General features: G+C 47.3%; 1 protein-coding gene across 1 annotated transcript in view; it reads left to right on the forward strand.

Moving 5' to 3' along the window:
• Positions 1-23242, forward strand: part of LOC135387925 (GATA-binding factor 2-like) — a 215125-nt gene that overhangs the window by 23947 nt on the left and 167936 nt on the right. The window lies entirely within an intron of this gene.

Genomic DNA, 23242 nt, shown 5'->3' on the forward strand with positions numbered 1-23242 from the left:
GTGTCGAGGTGGTGGTGACGATTTCAGCTTCTTGCTGTATGCAACATGAGGTGTACATAAATATACCAATAGGAGGAGAGGCTGAAGAAGTACGTGGACACATTGGAACCTTTGCTTGTAGGCAGCAGTTCATCCAGCAACACGCGCAACTACGTTACGTATAAATACTTGTGGATACGTGTGGAAGGCATAGCCCATCAAGAACCATGAACTATATCTTGTCTTCTTTACATTAGGGACTGTACCTGAGCCATAGTGCACATCTGTGAGTCGCCATGCTCATATTTTTTAGGAAGAGTGAGCCAGTCTATGGACCTTCATTTTGATGCCGATACCATCATACTCGTCACACACTCTAAGAAAAAAAAGGAGTAATTTTACTCCTTTTTTGGGGACTAAATGCATTGCCAGAAAAAAAAAGTCCCTCTCGGGAGTAAATGCACGGGAGTAAATGAATGTCACAGAGTGGAGACTGTATTTCACGCTCTGTTCTAAGAGCCCCGGGTACATAATTCGTGTGCATGCATCAAACTACTTTGAATCAGACCGTCAACCGTGATATATCGAGTGATATAAAATCTTGCGGCGTACATAGGGCACAAGTTGCGAAGAAAGAAGCGCTAACTGTTTCTTATTGTGTGTGCGTGGAAAACTGTGAAGTTGGCTGAGTTATACCAGCCTTATGCCATCTAATTGACCAAGAGCACATGTTTACGTAGACTGTTGCATTCGGAAGACCGTTTGTGAAGTTCAGTGACAATTTGCAGTCCTGGGGAGTAAATGTCGGGGTTAGGGAACTAAAATGGGGAGTAATTGCAGTCTAGGGGACTGGAAGCTGCAATTACTCTCCATTTTACTCATTTTTTTCCCCTTAGAGTGCACACTATTAATTATTCGGTATTATTTTCGGTTTTGGCAGAAACCAGACTAACATCAGTTTGATTCGTGCCACGCAATTACGCGTACATAGAAAGGACTGAGTACGGAAAGACATTTCACTCGAAAAACGAACAACGAGTCACCGAGCGAAATATTTCAATTAAATTCGCGCCCAATTATCTGAAATTTAACTTTATCCCCAGGGCTTTAACGTCAGTATCAGCATCTTCAAGTCGGCCGACTACTGTGGCCTAATCACCATGCGCACCAAACAGATATCCCGAATATACATACAGCTCAAACCTGGACCTGTAATGCCACTGTTGTTGATACCGATCGCTGCAGTCGAATCGGGAGTGCTAATTGAATGTATGCGACAAATTGCGTCGCTTTCGTTATGGTCACGGCTTCTCTCGCCTCCCAAGATATCTGCTAGCAGCAGAAAAGAAGCGAATACAATATCCAATTACTTCAGTTCAATCGTTACGCATCTTCGCGTGACCTGCTCTTTAATCCGCTTTAAAAGGATAGAAAGCACTGGGGCTATAGAAATCGAAAGTGGGAAGTAATTCTCGATACTAAAGAATATATATGACAGATGAAACCGATACGCTCTTTTCAACCTAGCTGCCGGCGCTGTGCATATTGCGTCGAAGGACTCGGGAAGTTACTGCGAGAGAAGCGGTGCAGGTCACCTGGGAAGAGAGTTTCGCCGAAGTGTCGCGTGATTCAAACATGCACACATAAACTACAGGCATTACTGTTCGATTGCCTGGAGCGATATGAATCAGCGAAACCTCTTTTGCGACACAGAGCAACCATCATTTCTTTGTATAGTAAAATATGGTAATGACGTTGATGACGCTAATTGGTTGCCTCGCGTCGTGAGACACCTATGATCATCGGCGACGCCATGCTGGTCGGTCGGTACCTGGATTGCTTACCCGAGGGTTCTTTAAGTGCACTGAAATTTCAGCACAAGGCACATCGCATTGGACGTGTCTTTCCAGTACGTAGCTGACGTCCTCTGCCGGCTTCCAAGCCCCGACCTTGGGCACAGTGAACTAGAAGAGGGCAGTGGAACGACCGAGTTCTCCGCGAAACTACCGCGGCGTCGACAACCACGGCGGCGCTGAAATCGACGATTATGGAGACGCCTTAGAGTTAGGAAGAAGGAGACAATAAGAGAGGAGATAATTCTAGAATAATAATTGCAAAAATGCAATTGTTATTGCAACAATTACAATTAATTACAATTACCATTAGTTGTTCCCAACAGAACAGAAGCGAACAAAAATCTGAATTCGTAAAATTGTTGAAACGCAGACGACATGCTTTGCAGTGTAGTTTGCGATAGCTGCGCCGCCGCTATATTTTCGCCACTTGCTCTGACAGCTGTCCCAAGGCGGACCCTCCGTTCGCTGCATTATACCTCTTTTAGTTCACTGTTCCACGGGACTAGTAGGAACGTCTGATAGCTTAGACCGCGTGACGTAGTAATTAAAAGCTCGCCAATCACGACCGTGCTTTCAGTGGCTGTAGCTATGGCGACGAGCCGTCATTAGACACAAGCGCAGCCACTAGTAGCCACAGAATGCCTGTGTTTGAAATCGTCTGCGATGGCTGGCTAGCGGACGACATCGCGACTTCACATGCTCACCTGGCGGAGCGAGATGGAGGTGACACGAAGCGGACTTTTTTTTATCCATCTTATTCTAATTTATCCAATAGGATACTTCACCAACTTATGCACCGAGACGCTTACGTGCTGAAATAATCAGAAGCAGTATCTCGTTTCGGACGAGACAGCTTTATTCACTGATGAACCTGCCGTCCAAAGCCGTACTGGGAATCAGCGAACAGCCTGGCTTTTGTGCCTCGCAAACTGGCACGCTATAGTTGCCGCAACAATCACACGTCAACGACCGCTTCCAGCTTGGCAACGGTTGGCAGAAACTTGGCCCCGTCGCCTGGTGCACGCCTTGCGCGCGCCCCGCGTTACGGCCTCAGCCTCTGATGCACGCAGATAAGTGGGTCGAAAGCAGCAGGCGTTGCCAGATACCGATCGTGCCGATATCGCACCGACTTTCTTCTTTCCGACACCAGGTGTGCTTCTTCACGTCCCGCGCTTCAAACGTCGTCTGCTTCAAAATATCGTCTGCTTCAGCCGCCTTCTGCTGACTTCTACGAGAGAACGTCACGCACTATTCGAATCACTTACAATTTGAAATATCGCTTTATAACTGCGATTGTTTTCGGGGACGTCGGAGCTACGTCGTACCAGCGAAGACGTGGTACTTGTGTGTTGGGGCTGTTCGCAGACGTCTTTTCGTTTAATAGATTTTTTGATTGATCGGTTCTCTGTTTAGCGGCACGTGGCGATTCACTGTGATTTTAATCTGAGACAGTCCCGTTGACAGCGACGGTGGAAATTGTCGTGGAGGGGTGATTAAGCTTCCGATGGAGCGTAACGTTGTGGGATTGTTAACCGCGATAAGAAACAGACGGCTTCCGCCCTGACATGCTCCTCCAAAAACAAATTGGTCCAGCGTGTGAGCTGATTGAGCGATTTCTCAGAAGTCGTCGGAGCGGCACGTCATACGTGCGTGGAGGAGTAATTGCATTATTTGAATTAAATCAACTTGTATATGGCTATTTTTGAAGCTGCCTGATGCTCCCATTTTACGTCTCGCAACATGACACGCATGGGAACGCAGATGCCATGGGCGTTTGGGGGCCAAACAGAAATAAGTAAATGAGTCATCACTTTCTGGCAGGATCTAGGAACAGAGCTACAGCGTGACATGATGGAACGGAACTGTTTCGAGGCCGGAAAACACAAACTGACGAACACAGCGCAAGCCTCAAGGTGGTTAGAACACTTCATGCCGCAGTGTGGCTTTTTCGAAGACTGCTATATTTGGACCGTGACATCGCTCCTGCACGTAATCAGCAGGTTAATCAGGCAACATGTCAGCACAACCTAGCCGCACTAGCCTATCACACGCTCACGGAGAAACTTTCAAACTTTTTTTTTCACCGAAACCCCCCATATACAAAACACGATCAACGCATGCTACAACGACTTCCGCTGATAAGACGAGTTATCATGAACGAGCGCCTTTCTGCAAAAAAACACACAAATCTCATTCCTCTAACCCTGCTCCAGAAAAAGGCCTGGCGTATATACTCCGATGAGGTCCTGCTTAGGGGGTTAGTAGCTGAAAGTAGTCTCTCACTAGTTCCGCCACCGCGTAAGGTTCAAGGTGCTGTAATTAACGCTGCCTCTAAGACCAGATAGGAATCACTGGTTGGCCCTACAGATCCTGACGGCAGATAAGGCGGAATGTTTGATCAAGGTACCACGTGTGGCGCACGAAAGGGAATAAATATTGCCATGACCCACATGGGCCCGAAACCTTAGACGTGAATTGCCGCTGTCCGCGGCGGATGTTTTGAAGGATTATGAGGCTGAGTAGGCGTTCCTGCCAGCGCTGTGGCTAGCGTGCCTAGATTGATGCCTTCTATATACGTGTGATGGATAAGCATTTTATTCTTCGGGGATGGAAGAGGTTGCGATAAAAGTCTTGGAGGCCGATATTGGAGAGGGACAGGGAAAGGAAGCGATGTTTAAGGTGATCTATGCGGGTCTTAGTGGGAAGGGTGTGAAAATTTTCAGACCAGATCAGGCCACCGACCAGAAAGTATACTATCGGTACGCTTCCGTTTTCAGTTCGACAGAACTAGAGGACCATGGGAGATAGGTAAAGCGACCAAAAAAGTATTTCCACAGTCAAGCTCGCTCACAATACACAAGACACACCCTTCTTACATATTCCTTGCAGTTAGAGTTGGTCCATCGTCACTTCTTCATTTATTGTTGTTGTTGTTGTTGTGGTCCAGCGAAGCGACAGGGGCTGTAAGCGCCGTAGAGACATGGACAGATAGGGTAAAGACAGAGCAATAGCGTGAAGGGGTGTCAGAGTACCTGGTGTTAGAGCGGGGGTGAGGGAGGGGACGAAGACAGGGGGGGGGGGGGGTGCGTGATGACATCAGGAAGCAGTGAGAGACAAGGGGGGTTAGTGCTCGGCACCGACATCAGAAGGAACAGTTTTTTTTTTCGTGTATTATCGCCGGGAAGCAACTGTGGCTATGAGCAGCGTACAGACGCGGACAGATGGAGAGAGGACAGCAGAAAAGAGTGGGGGACATGGAGGATATAGTATGCGTCCTGGGCGGACTTCAAGGAGAACTGTGCAGACATTCCTCTGGAACATCTGCCGGATAACCCAGGGGAAGAGAGCACAGCCGGGTGAGAAGGAACAGTGCTGACATCTTCCCATAAAGTTTGCCGCAGAACACGGGTATAAAACCGTAGAGGGAACCTGGATGATTTTCTTGCCACCTAGTTTTCCAAAACGCTCTGTTATTGGACGTCAATCTGAACCGCTCAGGTCCACGCGTTCTTGCTCCTTGAAGACTTAGAACGGGGATCTACTCGACACGCACGCCAATAACATTATCACAGCCCCATACCTGCTATACTTTGCCACAACGCGATAATTACTTTGCTTTTTGGAAGATTGTTTCGTCACCTACACACTCCAAGCGAGGAAGGATCACGTTCCCTGTAAATGCGACAGGTGGCGCAACGCGTGTATATAGGAGTAATTACACGGAAGCTGCAGAGATGTCAGATTATAGAGCATTTCAAGGGGCATTTCTGGTTCGAAACCCCCGAGTTCGACCAGGCCCGCGGGCAGAGTTAGGGGCTCACATTCTTTTCTACTGCGGGCACGGGCTAGACTCGGGTGCAGTCCTGGGATTATGGGGTCTTGTTGATTCTCGAGAAACGTAGAAACCTCGTTCAGGGATGGATGGAATTCTCATAGATCATATCATATATATCGAAATTTTGTATCTTCAGGATTCAGAACTATTAAGAAATATGAAAACGTGTATATCAAATTGTGCGAAATTAAGAAACGCACTTTCCAATGCGGTGTTGCTCGTGACACCCTATTTCCTTTAGTTTTCGGGGCGTCCCTGACGCATTGAAATTCACTCTAGAAGCCACAATAATAGAAGCGTATGTTAAAAGTGCGGTTAAAAGTTAAGCGCATGTTCGAAATTTTAAAAGTGCAGAAAAAACAACAACAACATAACACAACATAGGTACAGTTTCGACAGGTGGGACACAAGGAAAACTCGCATAGAAGTGCTCCAAATAACTATGAGTTTTTATTGGCCCTTCGATAAATCGTGTAGCACCAAAAAGCCATATATAATTTTTTTTTTTCACACCCATGTACTTCATATTGGGTAGCCGTGTACACACGTACTTACACCAATATAACTTCATCGACAGCAGCACTTTATTTTTTGGTGAATGTAAGTGTCTTTTTTTTTTTGTCTTTTTTCGGTCGCACCGCGATACTCGCCACCACTGCTAGACGTAGCTCTCTGAAGAATATAATAACAAGCGTTAGTCGTTCTGCAACGTTGTTCCGTCGGGGGTATTTTGCTAGCGTAAGCCTGATGCTACGACGCTGAATTATATTTCTACTAGGAGTCCGGAACCAACTATATATAATTTGGACGGATAACATTGTAAATCTGTGGAGCGTGGTTCAGGTGGGGAAGGGCTATACGGGCCCGTGCCTGGGCTGCGCATGCTCAGTCCTCGGCAGCCGGGTCGAGTCAGGGTCTGCTAAGTGTGCTCAGCAGTGTCGGAGGAAACGTCTCCCTTTCTCGTCGTCTTGTTCTCTCTCTCTCTCTCTCTCTTTTTTAAATCTGCTTGAGAAAGTCAAGCGTGCGTGTCGCCGTTGCACGAATCTAGTGCAGCACGTGCGACGTGTAACCCTGGATGAACCGGCCCGCGAAGCGGAACGATTTAGTGTTGATCCATCGGTCCCAAACTGTAATCTTCACCCTTTTCAAGTATAAAAAAAACGTGTGGATAGAGGGTCATTCAGTCAACCGTGGAACAGGATATGCAGCATTATAGGCTATGACACGCGTTAAGCTATACCGTAAAGGAACGTTAGCATCTGAAAGATGTTGAGGGGATCAACTGACTAAACGTTTGGCGTACACACATACTGAGGGTTAATGTGACAGAGTGGTTCTCTTTAGATTTATATGAAATTAATATAATAATTCGGGGCTTTACGTCGCGAGAAAACTGTGTATATATATATATGAATTATATGCATTCATATACAAGTATTTACGAAGTTAGGAACACTTAAGAAAAAAAAAAGAAATCTAGTCCGTCAGCTCTCGAACTATTACTGCGCCGCAGATGACTGGCTGGACGCAAAGAGGTCACGCCATCTCCCTGCGCCACCTAATGTAATCCATCATATACTCACGCTCTGCTTCCGTATTGGCTGTGAAGACTGGCGGCGCGATACTACGCTGCAGCAAAAAGTGCGCTCCCCTACTGCTGGCGCATGGCGGCGCTGCAGTATTTCTCCTGGTGCGCTATTGCGTCTCTCTTATCTCCAAGGGCGTACGTAGCTGACGGACTATATCTGAAGGCTGCGCGCTAGTTCTCCGTTCACAGTGTTTAGGCCTTAATTCCTCTAGGCCTTCATTATATTTTCAACAAATTACCTTATAACGACGGGATAGAGTATCGCATGTTGCAATAAAATACGCCATTCATAACTCCCATAATACAAGGCGTTGTTGTCGTCGGCTCTTCGGCGTGGGGAAGGTGTTCTATATAGGGACTCGCCATATCTCCAAAGACACCTCGCGCTTCGCGTCCTGGTGCCTTTCCTGACAGACACAGGTGCTGCGCCTCTAAGATATTGTAGTTAATTAACCCAACCACAGTTATGCATGAGGGACAGGAAGCAGCCCAAGACAAGATTGCGGCGCATCGGTTCATTCTTGTAAGCGGTTTGAAGTAGCCATACCGTCCCTCATAGAAGCTAACATCTCCATAATTTTCTCCTCGACACCTCATGTCACTCGGCGCACCGACCCTACAATGAAGGCGTTCTAGCCTTTGGTGTCGCCAACAACCTTAGTGCAGTAACTGAACTAGCAGGCACGTAGGTGCGTTCGGCCATTCCGTCTCGTTACTCCAAGAACAATGGAAGAACACATGACGTGTCCGCAGGGCGCAGTCAAAAGACGCTGATAAGATTACTCCTCGACGTGTCCCACCTATATGGCACTCTTGCAGACACGGAAAGGGATCACGTCCTCCTCCAGAGTGTTGCCCACGAACGCCAACGCGGTCCTGCTTCCGCTTGTCCAGAGGCAAGGTTATAGCAAATCGCTTGAGTACTGGAGTGCTACCTGGTCCATGGACCAACATACCGTTACAGCGTTTGACCACGGCCAAAGCACTTGGATATTCCCTTACGGATACAGGACTGGCCTCTCGTCTTCAACCGTGTCTTATCATGCCAACGTTGATGTGGTGCATTTGGGTGTTCCCCGCCAGCTGGATACCCCTGCGTTCATCTTGGGAGCTCCCTGCCCACTTCCTAACTAACCATCCATGAATGCAGAGTTGCAGATCCTATTTTTTTAAATGACCGTAACGTTCAGAAAGCGATGAATGAGTTCTTTCAAAACCGATAGATCGGTGACAGCAGCTGGTCGCTCAAGCTCGGAGTTGCGTCTCCTGTTTCCCCCCTTTCTATTTCCCTCTCTGTCTCTGTTCTATGGCGATTCATTATTTTCAATTCAACAGCATTTTCATACATGCGCCACTAGCCATTCCACAAGCTTACAATGAACCGTATATTACCACCAGCGGGTGCTAGAACGGACCAGTGGCCAGTCCTGCTTCGTGCGAAGACTGCAAAACCAATAGACCTCTACCCAAGAAACGTCATCGTGACGTTGGAAGACAGACTGAAACCGAAAGAAATCGGAAGGGGAGGACTGGGTTCCACGAATGGGCACTTGTTCGCTGCCTCCTGTTGAAAGAAAAGTAGGACCGAAGGTCGCGTCCCTTTCAGGGACCATCGTAATCCCCTCAAGACCGTGGCTTTCGGGCGCGACCTTGTTCGCCCCTAGCTTCGAGCTTAGTTCAACTCTACCAAACTGGTGGCGCTGTCGAACGCTATGACGTCATTTGTTTACAAACAGGGAGAGGTCTATATTTGTCACTGTGCTCCTCTTTTTCGTGCCCCATGAACGTTTCGACACACCCCCTAAAAAGTTCATCCACTTACTCTTGTGAACAGTATATGAGACAGTATGTTGTCCCGTAAGGCTCCAACAAAGATGAGATTTGATTTTCGTAACAGATTGTCTACCTCGGTGGGTAAGTTAGGAGCGTGTCCGTCGTGTCCCGAGGTGGCAGGCACGAACACGGCCGAGGACGCCAGCAACTTGATGGCAGTGTACAAGTTGCACAGAGACGCACCCCTATGTATGCGTGGGACATTAAATACAGTGTTTCGAGATTTCGGCGCACCTTAACAAACCCTCAGGTGTGCAAAAAAATTAATCGACAAACCGACCACTTGCATCCCATTTCGCTATCTCGCTTTTGCGCGAAATTCTCTAATTAAGGCGTTCAAGCGTTCATTCGACTGGCAGGTGGCAGCCACCGATCGATCTATAGATCGCTCTATCTTCGACTGATCAAGACGGCGCGCGCTGACAACAGGTCCGGCAGTTATTTCTTTCTTCCATCTTGTTTCTTTCTCCGGCCCGGAGCGCTCGGACTTAGAGCATTATTGGTACCACCAGTCGAAGATACCATTGGATAATTGAATTTCTAAGGTAACGCCTAGCGTATCTGCAAAAACGACATCTATATACCGTCAAGCCTCGATTTATGAACCTTCGATTTATGAATTCCCTCGTTTTACGAACAAGAGCACGAGGAACCAAACTTTTTACGGGCATTTATCCCTCGTTTTATGAACCTCGATATCCGAGTAATGAATGGAATTTCTGGGAACCAACAATAGGAGTTGCTCAGCGTTTTTGCCCTCAATTTATGAACGGATCGTTCCGAGGTCAACAGAAATCTTCAAAAGAATTATTCCGTGGTCTTACGAATGATGCCGGAACGGACGAAACTTTTTCCAGGTATTGCACCCTTTAAACCTTTGGTTTTTAAACCCTCGAAATCCGAACAACAAAAGGGTTTTCCAGGGACGCATTAGGGATGACCAAGTGTACAGCAGAAGGCTTGGTCGAAAGCAAAATTTACACATTATATTGCATTATAAACACAATCCCAACTCGCAAATACTGTTTCATCAGCTCGATAGTACTGACTTAACGGAACTTTCGATTTATGAATCCCTCGATTTATGAATGATTTTTTCGGGAACTGAGGGTGTTCATAAATCGAGGGTTCACTGTATATGGTGATATATACACCCATTTTTTCCCAATTTTTTTTCCCATTAAAATTCTGTAAAGACAAGGTAAGATACAAGTGGGCGTCACAGTATAGGGTCCATCATCATCACCGCTATAACTAGCTGATAGTTCATCTGTGAGTGTGCTATTTCCAGACCAGACGTCCGCGCTGCGTATGTTGCACCCGAAGCTTTCTTCCATTACACGCTTCCTTAACTCATTTTTTGCAAGCGAGTCTTCACATAAAGCAAAATCCTGCACGGAGAGCTTTCCGCCAAAAGGACATGCAGGGCCAGACACGTTTCTTGCCTTGCCATTATTATTTTTTTGTTTTCAAGTTCTTTTTTTTTTCTCCTCCCCGGGCTATCTAGAAGCTTGATCGCCTTGATCCTTATCTCGGGAGATGTGCTTCGGGCGGTGGAGCAAGTTCTGCCGTTTTTTCCTGTTTCGTCTAGCGCTCCGTAGAAACCCTTTGCCGCTGGAGCGGCCAGACGCAGAAATTAGCCGGTTGCACTGCGCAGCAGCAGCAGCAGCAGCAGCGAATGCATGGACGACAAGGCCTTGTTGCTTTGCTTGCATTTTTTTGTTGTTTCTTTTCCTTCATTGATTTGACCTAGAATGATTCAAAATAACAGAGGGAAGAAATTTCGATGTTTCTTTTCTCTCTTTTTGTGTTTCTTCTTCTTTGTTGTTTTACCGCGATGGCTGGATCTACTATACTACGTAGTAGCTTACGGAGTCGAAGGGGTATGAATTGTACGGGAATTTTATGAACATGGAGGATACGCTAAGAGAGACTGGAAAGAAAAACTGAATTCAGAAAAGGAAAAAGAAAAATCGGACAGACGATGCACTATTGGCGATCCAGTTTTAGAGTTTTAGTTTTTTAGTTTAGCGATCAAGTTTTAGTTTTAGTCCCCATCTAGACAGGGACACTAGAAAAAAAAAAGCGCTAACTTCTATATTGTATAAAATGACATTGTGTAATGTTTTATTATACTAACGTTGTAAACTTTGATCGTATAAGATATAATTGTATACATTTCCATTACACGAACTAATATATGCCATCTTCAATTGTGTAAACTAATATCGGTTAAATTCCATCTCGCTAAAACTAAAAATGAGGAAGTAACCCTTGCTGAAGACGCGCATAAACTGCCGCATGTGAACCTCGAATTACATCGACTTATTTTTATCGATTTATTTAGTCGCGCATTACACGAACCAGAACTGCAAAATGTAGACAACTTCGATACATGATATAATACAGCTGCACAGTGTCAACCACCCAATCATGCGGTCTGAGAAGAATGCACACAAAACGAACATGCAGTATACAATAAGTAACGCGGTAAAGACGAAGGAATTATCAAAATCCGCCAACGAAGTAAAATAATGCTACTACATTATGTGTGTTCTTCGACGAGTCGCCCTTAAAGTAACTATAATTTCGGTTTCGTAGCGCTTAATTGGTCGGCAAGGGATGAGTGTTCCGTACGAATCATTCCATGCTCTGATCAGTGTTTACCGGCACATACAGAAATCACGGAATCTCGAGTGTGCACGGGCAACCAATGTTGTTTTTTTTTTGTTTTTTTTTATTCCGTGTTAGCGCCACGAAGCAACCGTGGCTATGAGTGGCTTACAGATGTGGACAGATGGAGAGAGGACAGCAGGAAGGAGTGAAGGAACAGGAGGGATTAGTATGCGTCCTGGGCCAACTTCAGGGGGATCTGTGCCGACATTCGTCTGGGAAGTCTTCAGAAAACCAGAGGAAAACCTCAGAAAACACAGTCCGTGGTAGGATTCGAACCTGCACCGCCTCCCAGTTTTTAGCACGACATTGGCTACCCCTGCAGCTGGTGGCAATCGATGTGCTTCATATTCCTCGTCAATATGCGCAACAAATTCCAAAGAAAAACACATTTTATGTGACAAAAAATCAAATCAGTTTCATGACAGCTTCCAGTTCATTCCGAAGAAAAGACATATGGAGGCAGTACCGTAATCAACAGCGCAAGACAACCCAAGCAGCACAATGTACTGAAAGTCAAGTGCAATAGGGGTGGCCGGTATGTGTCTTATCGATGTTCTTTACTTTCAGAATTCTGCTCAAGGCCTTCCACCTACCCGTCCACCCCTATTGCACTCGACTTTCAGTACATTGTGCTGTTTGGGACAATAGTGAGTTTTAGTATACCGTTGATAAAGTTGTCGTCTCTATCGGAACCAATCGCACTCGTGCGCGACTCAGAATCTTATCCACTGATTGGTTCCGGTTGATACGGTGAGACGCTAGCCACGTTATCAACGGGCTGCTAAAACTCTCTATTTCCAAGCAATCCTTCCATACAGTTACCGTTGGCAACATGTACGTCCCTGAGCCATATGGCTTCAATTTGCAGAGCGAGTACAAAGTGACGACGTCTAAATACTCTTACGCTGCCCCAACGTAGCCGCACGTGCATGCACTCAGGAAAACAAACAAACAAACGAAAATATAAAATGAAGAGAAGCTGAAGGCGAATACAACCTGAAGCCGGAACTCTTTATACTAACCTTCTGCGGTGTGCATGGAAGAGCGAGTGAGTGAGGCCGGTGCTGATAGGTTTGCCGCGATAACGACAATTTAGATCTCCCGATAGGTAATCAAGTATGATTGATCTGTAGGAAGCAAGGAGGTGTGGCAGTGAGGCCGAAACTGGAGGTTGACGTCACGTTCAAGATAGAAGTGATGAGAGTTTACGCCTTATTAAATCGCGTGCGACTATCGTGAGGGGTAGGTGGGGAGGGATTCTTAGACCGCATTGGGAGAGAGGAATCGGAAACGGTTGTCGTCACACTTAATCGTGCATACCGTAACACTGTGCTAGTCTCTCTCTCTCCTCCTTTTCTTTTTTTTGCTTTGTGAGCACGTCTTCCCGTGGGGTCCAGAAGGACAGGAAGGACAGCTGTTCATTCGTGTCCCGAATGTATGCTAATTCGAGCGGAGAGATACTGTGGCGTCTTGTTGACATTGTTTTTTACTTTTTATTTTTTGAGTTGACCAAAGAATGATAGCGAGCTTTAGTAAAAACAACAACCAATACACTGATGATGATGAATGGGGACATTCGCCACCTGGGTCGTGGCCCTGGAGTTTTCGTAGATCGAAATTATGCTTTGCGAAGACGGTACGATAATATCAAATCCGGTGTAAGCAATGTGATGTCGTCCACTTGAAAAGGATGACGTGATTGGATCATCGTATTTTTAAAGCCGTTATAATTATGCGGTGCAAGTCGTATTTGACTTGCCTCGAGTTTGAGCGGAAACACAGGACGAGAAGAACAGCCAGAGATGTGTCTGTCGCGTGTCCTTCTCGTCCTGTGCGTTATAAAGGCTCTAAGCCAACGTTAATGACGTCAATCCAACACCAGCTAGCCTGCCTATACTCCTGTTATGTTCAAGTCATACTTGCTAAGGATAATTGGCGTGCTTCCCTCGTGACACAACTATGATCATGAGCGACGCATTCAGTGATCAGTCTGTGGATTAATTTTTCCCACTTGAGAGTTCTTCAACGTGCACCGTAACCTCAACACACCGTACTTACCGTACACGCTACCAGCTCTGTTTTCCAAACGAGAGGAACCGTTGTACCAGTCCCGGTGGATCAGTAGGGTCAGGATCATCCAGCAGCGAGCATCACCAATTTAGTGGCAAGGTACAAGTTGCACGGACACGTGGTCCTCCTTGAGAAGTATTACATATACGGAGTACCGACCGTTTCAGCGAACTGTGAGGTGAGTAAAATTAGCCCACAGACAATATAGGCTGGTGCCTGGCTTATTGACACGTCCATATACCCCTACAAGCTGACTAATCTCCTACGTCTACGAAAGATATGTGTCTGTTTTTACGGAAGATCAGCGGGACTACGGGCAGTCGCCCCCCTTCCCTGTTTCTACTTCTCTCGATCTTTGCGCTTGGACATTTATGCCACGTAGAAAGGTAACACACTAGACAATTAATAACTCCTTCGTAACAGCTATACGAAAATGGGGGTGAGCCACTCTGAACCCCATCGTGCCTTGACCGCGAGCAACGGACGACCGGCTCATTAGCACGGCCTAATTGCGTGGGCAGCGGAGTGTTATCCTCCCCGCAGTACCGCTTGATTGAAAACACGACTTGCAATCGAGAGAGCATTTCGAAGCACGTCGGTAAAGCACAATTTTGGCGTATGCGTAGTTTGTGCATAGAGACAGATTTTTTTAAAATTAGCGCTACTGCCCGAATAACAGCAAAAATTTATTTCACGTATCACACGTATTTCGGCACGGGACACGATTTCATCGGCAGGGATGGAGGCCCTATACTTTATATGCAGTAATTGCCAAATGACCGTCAAAAGGAACATTCCACCACCGCGTACCATATCCGGTATAGGCCGTCTGCATACGCAGTGATTGCCAGGAGACCGTCAAAAGGGACGTTGCACCACCGCGTACCGTGTCCGGTATAGGCCTTCTGTATACGCAGTGACTGCCAAGAGATCGTCAAAAGGGACATTGCAGCACCGCGTACCGTGTCCGGTATAGGCCTACTGTATATGCAGATTGCCAAGTGACCGTCAAAACGAACATTCCACCACCGCATACCGTATCCGGTATAGGCCTACTGTATACGCAGTAATTGCCAAGTGACCGTCAAAAGGAACATTCCACCACCGCGTACCGTATCCGGTATAGGCCTACTGTATACGCAGTAATTGCCAAGTGACCGTCAAAAGGAACATTCCACCACCGCATACCGTATCCGGTATAGGCCTACTGTATACGCAGTAATTGCCAAGTGACCGTCAAAAGGAACATTCCACCGCCGCGTACCGTATCCGGTATAGGCCTACTGTATACGCAGTAATTGCCAAGTGACCGTCAAAAGGAACATTCCACCACCGCGTACCATATCCGGTATAGGCCGTCTGCATACGCAGTGATTGCCAGGAGACCGTCAAAAGGGACGTTGCACCACCGCGTACCGTGTCCGGTATAGGCCTTCTGTATACGCAGTGACTGCCAAGAGATCGTCAAAAGGGACATTGCAGCACCGCGTACCGTGTCCGGTATAGGCCTACTGTATATGCAGATTGCCAAGTGACCGTCAAAACGAACATTCCACCGCCGCATACCGTATCCGGTATAGGCCTACTGTATACGCAGTAATTGCCAAGTGACCGTCAAAAGGAACATTCCACCACCGCGTACCGTATCCGGTCTAGGCCGACATCTTCCGGAAGCTTGTGTAGTATCCACCTTCACATTGCTCGTGCACCTGCTATATACGCTCTCCGGTTCCATCGCCTGTAGAAGCAGCAGCATGGCCGGCAGGATGCATTCCATCGTTGGTGATGAAAAGTCATGTTGAGGACTGAGAGGTAGCGGGTTCGAATCCTATCATAGGCTGTGCTGTCCAAGGCTCTCCCTGCGTTTCCTGCTTACTTTCCTGATGGATAGCACAAAGTTCCTCCTGAAGTCTGCACAGGCTGTATACTAAACCTGCCGTCTCCCACTCCTCCCTGCTGCCCTCTGTCGACGTCGCTGCACCGCTCATAGCCACAGTTGCTTCGCGGTGCTAGCGTTGAACCAATAAAAAAATATACAGCATAAAGGCTTGTGCCTCTCGCCGTTGTGCATGTCTTGTTTGAGAAATAGAAGAAATGAACTGCTCCTGTCCTACATGGACTTGCTGGCTCAGTACCCTACAGCAGGTCAGCAACTACAAGATCAGTGCAGTGTGTGGAGTAATTACTTCGTGCCTTATATTGCCACTTCCTCGTAACTATTTTAAACGCCTGCCCGTACGGAACGCAATGCAAAAGAAACAACGCAGGAATTACGCTCTTGTGAACACATTCAAAAGTGCATGGGTGTTTGACTAATATCAACGACTAAATCATGATGGCGATGATCGAAGATAAAATAGCTCGCAGAAAGAATGAAAAAGCGTGCCACAAGGTTTAGCGGAAAAATGTGAAGGCCACAAGACATCGAGCAGGCCTGTATATTAAGAAATAAATATTTAAAAAAATCACAATGCAGTGCCCGGCTGTTGTAAGTTCAGCCGCGCATTGTTGCGAGGATCAAGGATGCAGGCTACGCCGAGAGGTCGGTTGCGATGTTTTGAAATTCGAGATCGCTGTATAGGTTTCACTCCTGTGCGACAGGGAAGAAGGGTATGACCAGTCTTCGCTGGAACAACACACACGTGGCAGCATGGTTTAGTGTCACACAGCCTCTGTGTCTCAGCGCAGCTAGTGTCTCAGCCTCTAACTGATATCAGTGATTTCTCGTCGCGGAACACGAAGGACGGCAACCCTGGCAACGCGAATACAGCACAATGACTTCCGTCAATAACAGACCTGAGACAATTATTATATTTACAGCCGACACTGGCGATGGAGCTCGTCCTAAGATAACAATGCCGCGATCCTTTTTTGGCATCAAACAATACTTCTTCATAAACAGACCTCGACAGGATGTTTTCGACTATAGGATGTCTTTCACCCACAGGCAAACGGCTGAAGAACGCTTCTCAAAGGAAATGAACTTATATTATTTGCGTCGCTAATATCTACTGAAATTACTGACTACAGCGTCTCGAGGTGCCAGGAATAACAGCCCGGATGTGAATTAACTGCCGTATAACCTAGTCTATGCGATCCTAATCGTTGTACCAAGATCATCGACGTGTCTGCGACCTTAGAACGCGCACGCAATCAGCACGTCTAGTCAGAGCACATTAATGACTGATGCAGAAAAAATAAATATATCCACAAGGATATTCCTATCATAAACAACACGTAGCAACCGACGATTTTCTCGATCCTGCTCATTAATGTTCACGAGTGTAGAGACCCGAAATTGTCAACATTCTCCCAAATTGCTTTCGGCGTACACGGTGGAACCAAATACACGCCCTGGGGAACTACTGCGGCAGCGTACTTTCCTCCGTGCTGTACAACGTCAACATCAACAACCTTGTCCAGCCCTAGTACACTGGAACGAGAAAAACAACCCGCGGTGCAAGGCGCGAAAAATAAAAACGAAAACAAACTCGCTCAAGCAAGAAGGCTTTCTCGCACCTCTCGGGGTTACGGATTAGGTACCGCAAATATCTATCGTCCTACGGGCTCGCCCATACTCGCTTGTTTTCGTTTTCTTTTTTTTTCTGCTTCTTCTAGGACGTCATTGATGCCATGTTCGCGATGCTTGTAGCCCGAAGATATGGGACAGCGGAGGTGCTCTCGCAGTTCACAACATTGCCTTGTACGTCATCCATAGGCGTCAGAGGAGAGCGATCGCTGGGTGAGAGCCAAGTTCTGCTGGCTTTTCTACAGACATGCGGGGAGTGCTGATCGGAATGTCAGTCCGATAATTTGCGGTTACGAATGGGCAGACATCGTAGCGATAAGATACGACGTCCAGATAGATGCGTATATGCATAATTGCTTCCAGGGATGTGTGGTGTTTCGCACGCTGAAGCGTCTTCCATTACGTCAGAGTTAGTAATTAGGGAATACAGACAGGTCAACGAAGGCGAGGTTGAAGTGTACGTCAGATATATGTCTGCAGTGATGACACTTCGGGGATATATACAGACGCGTTTTGTAGACACCTTATGTAGGCCGGTACTCGTAGTCCCTAAAGCTATCTGTTAAAAAGTGAAAGGATGGGGAGTAACTGATAAAATGGCGTAGACGCATGCAAGCTCGTGGACGAAGCCCACGAAGAACGAAGCCACAACAGCTTTATTGTGAGATTATGAACATGGAGAATGTGGTGCTCTCCATTTTATTTTCATTACACCAGACCAACAAATCGGCATTGGGATCCTAACTCCTTTTTTACCCGGCCCTCATTTCCTATGGAAATAAAGTAAAATAAAATGAAATGAAAAACACGGCAGTCGTCGAAAAAGCACAATAGCACCTTCTTGGGCACCTTGAGGCCAGTGTTGTCTTCGTCTGTTATGTGTCTTAGCCTCAGAACTAAATGAAAAAGCTAAATGAAAGCTGCCCGAGGTACAGATATTAGAGCACTGCATGGGGCCTGAATTTACAGGCCCGACACGGCCCGTACCCGACCCGAGCCCGCCTCGGCTGCCGAAAGCCCGGCCGAGGCTCGGAACGCGCAGCTGCATATGCGGATGGCAATGTGATGCGTCGAATATGTTCTATATACATACACTGTACACGGCAAACAGCGTACATACTTGGCGCGGGTCCGGTTTGTGCTTGCAGCAACACGGTGCACGCCGCAACGAGACCGGCGAGACCTCAGCAATATCACACAAGGAGACCATTTTCTATATAGTGTGCGCCAGAGATGGATGTCTTCACACACACTTAAAGCGGACGTCGACGTTTGCGTCCGGAGCCTTATGCCAAGAGGAAAAAAAATCTACTCGGTGAACGAGGACCGTAGCTTGCCTCTGGGCACGCCAACACTGGCACGTGTACTGTAGAGGAGATTCTCCCTACCAGAAACAGGTTACCAAAGGCAGGTCACTCTGCTTTGAGCGGGAAACACTGGTAAACGCAGTGCACGAATCTTCAAGCTGACGACACGTCCCCTTGTGTTCAGTTTTGTAATGGGATATGAGCCGGGGAGTCGCAAGGACATGACAGAAACACTTTCTAGGTTGCCACTGGAGTGTGGTGTTCAAGCAGACTTGAACTGCGAAGAGGTCGATCCACTCGAACGCTACGTTTGGTCAGAAGCGGAATAAATAGTGACACAAAAGCTCAAATACTTGGCCACATGAACGCAGAACTAGGGACGACTTTATGCTGCCTAGGAAGACGTGAATGGTTAGGGTTAAGCTACGTTCCCACAGCAAGCCGGACGCTCTCGGAGCTGAGAACGGCGAAAATGTCTACACCGACGTTCTCTCAAGATGCATCGACTAGGAGAGACAACCAAATTTCCGCACGCGCTACGAGACCATCCTGTGTAGCCATCCTTTGGTCCATCCTTTGGTTCCATTCACCCTAGTTCCATCCACCGTGGACCCTCGTCGTCTTCTTCGCTTTGATTGGTTGGGCACTGCCATCCGGAGTCGTCTGTCGCGCAAAGAGCAACTCATTGGACGGCGCAGGAAAGCGGGCTTCCGGTGACCACAACGCGTCCTTTCTGCCGTTACGGGCGCCGTTGCAGACGCTCTCCCGGTAGTGGAAACGTGGCTTTACAGAGGCAAGGGACGTGTCCTTGGGTAGAGAGTCGTGGAGACAGTGTGGGACAAAATGACCGGCTGTGGGCCATGATACGACGAAGATTCGCGCAGGACTGAACGGCTGTACACGACATGATTTCACCCTTCGTATCTTCTGCACGTTCCACACGGACTTAACCATCCCATCGTACACGTCCTCTACCGCACATTTCGGCGCGTATTTCGCAATATCCGCGTCACCGTCCCGCCTACAGACGGCTGTACTTTTCCCTGGTATCTTTCTACCAGCCAACCATGCGAGGCTCCAGCAATTAAATGCGTCCAAGAGTCAGCAATAAGCAACCGTTAACGGCAATGAAACACCCGCAGCTATGTGTGCTCCGCCACATGCATGAATACACGGTGCTGCACGCTGAGGCCATTAGACAGCCCATAAAAGTGTTCACGGCGATAGACACACCCGACCAGTAATAATAACCTTGTGAACGAGCAGAAACATTTCTCCTTTCGTCTACCAATCTCAATTACGTGGGTAAAAATACGCTCTCTGCACAATGTGCCCTGTGACAGCCATTTGATGAATGGGTTGTGCTAAAACTGGTCATCTTATGCATGTCTTCAGGGTCTTCGCGTGACAGAGAGACGACTATTGGCCAGTATTTATTGCCACTGTAATCACGGGTGTCTTGCACTGTGATGACAGTGAGGACGTAAGAGTGTGTGAGTGCATGCGCAAGAGTTCTTCTCTGTGGTATGGACAAGGGAAAATACCTGATTACGTCACTCTAAAGTTTGTCTCGGGATGCAGTTTCTGATTGTACCTGTCGCCGCGGTGCAGCACAGTTCATAGACAAAGAAATAAATAAACCACGCCCACCCTGTGTCTTCTTCCCGCGATCATCCCTCCATTCTGTGCAACGCGTCCGTGCATCAAAATATCGCCATAGCTGCTTCGCGGTATTCGCACACCGCAAACCTAAACGAAATGAAACTTTATTGTAAGACAGTCTGAAGTGTAGAACCTGTGGTTCCTGGCCCTGTCCACAAGACGACAGTGAAGATCCCTGGAGGCAGTGCAGTGCAGCGCATTAAAGGAACACTGCGGTGAACCCCGCTCTGTGTGTTTGTGGTTGCTGAAAATGAGTTCCTGCGAAACAACGATCAGTGGCGCAGGTGACCAGCTGCGCGCGCGCGCGCTCCAGGCGGGGGTACCTCGAAATAAAGTGATCGAAATCCCCGTTGCAAAATAAACTACTATAAATAAATGTTACCTTACTATAAAATGCACAGTCGCGCGCGGAAAACTGTCAACAGTGAACTTAGACTAACCTGGACATGCGAATGCAAGCACTGAACTTGGACTATAACCTAATAATAAACTAACCAACATGCTGTTACGTCGTGTCTACCCTGCTGAACCTAACGGCCGCTAAAATGTGGCCTTTGTTCGCTAAAACGGCTTGGACGGACATCAAATGGTTTCTCCGACTGTTCTGAAATTTGATTGCGCAGTGACAATGCGGAGCGAAAATACTTTGCATGATGGACAGCTTGACAGAGGAGACATGCCATCGCGTCATGTTAAATGTCACACTCATTGCTCGTTTAAGTACAAGAAAGAGAAAAATATGCCTGAATACTTCAGGCAGCTGTGGCACAGTTCAAAGCGTTTACGATGAATCCCCAAGCATTTCGCCTAGTGTTATAGGCCGACAAGTTGAACAACACCCTCCGTCTGCCAGCCGTTGTCGTCAGGACTCAGGAGGCTAATGTCATTACACCCGTACCATTATAATTAGCACCTTAGAGAGCCGGCTATATCCGCCACCGCTCCCATCAACCGCTAAGTCGCCATTAAATCCCTGACAGAGGTGCTAAATTTATATGCTGTAAACAAAGCTTCTTTTTTTTTCTTTCGTATTATGTTTTCATCCTCTGAACGCGCCTTGATGAGAGCCGCCGAAGTGAACTTTCGTCCTTGAACACAAATTTGGACAGCGTATTTTAATGGCGTCTCACCCTAGCACTCTAATTAGCTTGAAGCATGCGGCAGAGGCCAGTGTAACCTCCATAAATCGACAAAGCTCACATAAATTTCGAGCAGCCCTGTAATCGTTGACCGCCTTCGGAACCCTGCTACTGTTGCAAGTAATGAAGACGTCAGCGCTACTGTCTTACTTAGCCTGCCTCTCCTTTGCTGGAGCGGCATTCTTCTCGCGCTGTATCCCGTCCCGGCGAGATTCTAAGGGACTTAGGTGGCGCTGTCGTCAATGACGATGGTTGTGGCTGAAAGACAGACGTAGGCTATTTTTATGTATTTTCTTTTAATGTTTCATGTGGGACATGTGGTTCTTCAGGTGCCATGTCTAGATGCTTTTCATATGGGTGTTCCCTCAGGGGATCTAGGAGAAATGTCGGCATAGTTCTCCATGAAGTCAGCCCAGGGCGCATCGACAGCCTTTCCCCTACGCAGAGCAACATACCACAATATGGGAAGGCAAACTCCTCTGCAGCGTAACGACATTACGACCTTCAGTTCTTCTAGTGGACTGATTGATATCAATATCACTTAGGTGAGATAGGGGCCTGCTCACAGTGACATATTCGCAACGAAGCAAATGGCAAGCGTGGCAAACGGCTTAGTGAACGTAACTTAAGACAATAAGAATTAGCAGAGGCAAGCTACAAGAGTTGCGCGACAACCGCACCCTTTCAACCGCCAAGTGTAGCCAACATGTACGGTTGAGATCCGGAACTACAGAGGCAGTCAAAGTCAAACAAGCGAGATAAGACGAGTCGATATAAGAAAGAAAATGAAATGAAAGTAGGTAATAAGAGCAAACATATCAAAGTTGCCCACACCGATGCACCGTGAAGAGTGAGGCCAGCGTATGGTATATCGAGATGCCACACTGCGACTCCGACGGTGTAAGCAACGGGGCGCATCTCCTGTCGTTGGCTGTGGATGATTTACCGAACGCGTTCATGCCGTGAGCCAGGGCTTAATTGCAGCTCGTAAATTTCCGAACCTGGTTCGTCGGGTTGCCTCTCCGTAGCACTGCGCATGCTCCAAAATTGCCGCTCGTTGAAGAAGCGCACAAGCGCTCGACCATGAGGCGTGCGCACCTTTGATCTTGAGGAATTCACCGTGTCGACTCTCGCTGCTATTCCACGGGTAGCTACTTGGAACGATTTTTTTTAGACTACCGTGCATTGGTAAGCCACCAGTCTCAAGTTCGTGCTGCTGGTATTACTTTCGATATACATTAAGTCGTCTTCAGAAATGGTGGTGGCGGGCGGTAGCGATCTTATGGTGCTTCAGTTGGTCCCAAGTTTTAGGGCAGCGTCACGACTTAGGTATACAAGTCGATGGTAATGGTAAAGTATACCTAAAGGGGATTAGTTCTATACTCACTAATTCTTTAGTATTTCAGACTCGCGTAGCTTCCTTGTAGATTTTTTTTTTTACTTCAGCGTGTATACGCCTCGCTGGTCGAATATGTCGAAGACTTAGCCATACTCGCAGACCTACAGGACAAGAGACAAAGAAACGTTCATATTGGTCTTATATTGTGTAATTGACTTTCTAGGAGCACGACTATACCAGTGCTCCATGGAAAACAAGGGTGACTTATCTTGCGACAAGCGCTTCCTGCACTTTTCCCGTTGACCCGTGTGAAATTAGTGACGCGTCAGGGTCTCTTACACTTTGCAATCTTTGCCCAATTAAACCTCTCAAAAGCTAGCACACCTGGAACCGGCCGTATTACTAGAACAAAGAAGGCGGTTACGAAAG

This window comes from Ornithodoros turicata, chromosome 3 (genome assembly GCF_037126465.1).
Source record: "Ornithodoros turicata isolate Travis chromosome 3, ASM3712646v1, whole genome shotgun sequence".
NCBI lineage: Eukaryota > Metazoa > Arthropoda > Arachnida > Ixodida > Argasidae > Ornithodoros > Ornithodoros turicata.